Here is a 2,391-nt window from a genome sequence, read left to right on the forward strand (position 1 = left end):
ATAGAAATTATTTATTATACATATTTATTTTAGAGTAATATATTGTTAATATCTGTTAAATAAAATTGATTTACATGAGTTTTTCTCCCTTTCTTTCCTCCAGTCCCTCTCATCTTACCAACTCTCAATTTGACAGCCTCTTTTTCTTTCATTTTTATTGCTACATATTAATATATATATATATATGCATCTATGTATTAACAAATATATAAATAGAACCTGCTTTGGCCATTTTTGTTGGTTTTTCATATGTGGTTTCATGGCTGACAACTATCAAGGAAAGTAATCCACATGAAATACAAATTATCCTTCTCATAGCAGTTATTAGTTGCATGTATTTCCTTCTCAGGAGATGATGTACCAAAATATTTTTCATTTTCATCTTTGCTTGTCTGTCACTGCTGTAGTGTAGTGAGACCTGGGAGAATAAAGCCATAAATTGAGGAAGATTAATGTTTAATGTAATAGTCAACTTTATTCTGAACATCAGTTTAATACTCTAAGCATTAACAATGATTTCTGGGTGGTGGTATATGTATTTAGTCCCAGTACTTGAAAGATAAAAACAGGCAAATTTATGAGTTTCAGCACAGGATTTTCCATAGCGTAAGTTTTATGACAGACAAGTCTACACAGAGAAAACATGTCTCAAGAATAAACAGAAATATTTCCTTTTTGTCTTGTTTACTGTGTCCTAAGCTTTACAGAAGCTTTTCAGTTTCAGAGGGTCTCATTTCCTCATTGTTTCTCTCAGTGTCTGTGCTACTGGTGTTATGTTTAGGAAGTGATCTCCTGTGCCTATGCATTGAAGGCTACTTCCTACTTTCTCTTCTATGAGGTTCAGTGTGTCTGGATTTATGTTGTGGTCTTTGATCCATTTGCACTTGAGTTTTGTACATCATGATAGATATGGTTCTATTTTTATTCGTTTACATGCTGACATCCAGTTATACCAGCACTATTTGTTGAAGATGCTTTCCTTTTTCCATTATATAATTTAAGATTCTTTGTCAAAATCAGGAGTTCATAGGTATGTGGATCAATATCAGGGTCTTTGATCCAATTCCATTGGTCTATTGTCTGTTTTTATGCCAATACCAAGCTATTTTCATAACTGTAGCTTTAAAATAGAGCTTTATGTCAGGGATCATGATGCCTCTGGAAGTTCCTTTTTTGTAGAGGAAAAACAAAAATTTCAGGATAACCAAAACAATCTTCTCCTCCACCTTGATCAGCCCTCCCCAAAAGAGCATCTCCCCAAGGTTTCCCAGCTCATTCCCCTAAAAGATGCCCTAGCCAGGTTCTTCTATTCTGTGGCAGTGAATGAAAATTGTCACCCAATCCTCTTTTTAGAAAGAGACTTATTTTGGAAGGAGGAGTCCAGGGAGGGATAAAAGGCAATATCTAAGTGAACAGGCAGAGAGTCATATTTAGGGCTTCATAGTTGTGTTTAGTTTTATAAAGAACAATTAGGTTATTTCCTCATAATTTCCTTGGATTGTTGCCACATGAAAGAAAAGTCTTTTTAATCCTTTGCTATTGACATGATGTTTTTGAACAAAATTCTGAGGCCTCCAGCAAATTTCCAATTAATAGTTGTTCAATTTCTGCATTACCTTGTGTTAGAGGACCTGACAGTCATGTATGGGATCATATGTTTTGTGTATATGGGATAATTCTTGTTCATGATTTTTGTATTTGCATAAATAAGTCAATTTTGTATTATCTGGTAAATTTAGCAATTTCAATATGCTAAATGCCTCTTTCTGTATATTGTGATGAGTAACTATGTTGAGAGATTCCTTAATATCCGTTAGTACCACGAAAAGAGCATATAATTCTGGCTTTGAAAAGAATCATAAAAGCTTCGATCCACTTTACTTAATTTTTCTTATTTGTAACCATTTTTTTTCTGGGTTATTTGCATCAGTATAGACTGTAGGGCCTCCAGTTATTGGTGTTTCCCATACAATGAGAGGAAAGCTTCAGCTAGTTCTATTTATAAGATTATTTCTCTTGGGTATATTCCCAAGAGTGGTATTGCTGGATCCTAGGGTAGGTTGATCCCGAATTTCCTGAGAAACTGCCACACTGATTTCCAAAGTGGTTGCACAAGTTTACATTCCCACCAGCAATGGATGAGTGTACCCCTTACTTTACATCCTCTCCAGCAAAGGCTATCATTAGTGTTTTTGATTTTAGCCATTCAGACAGGTGTAAGATGGTATCTCAAGGTTGTTTTGATTTGCATTTCCCTGATCGCTAAGGAGGTTGAGCATGACCTCAAGTGTCTTTTGGCCATTCAAACTTCTGTTGAGAATTCTCTGTTCAATTCAGTGCCCCAATTTTTAATTGGGTTAATTAGCATTTTAAAGTCTAGTTTCTTGAGTT

This window comes from Microtus ochrogaster, unplaced genomic scaffold (genome assembly GCF_000317375.1).
Source record: "Microtus ochrogaster isolate Prairie Vole_2 unplaced genomic scaffold, MicOch1.0 UNK745, whole genome shotgun sequence".
Lineage (NCBI taxonomy): Eukaryota > Metazoa > Chordata > Mammalia > Rodentia > Cricetidae > Microtus > Microtus ochrogaster.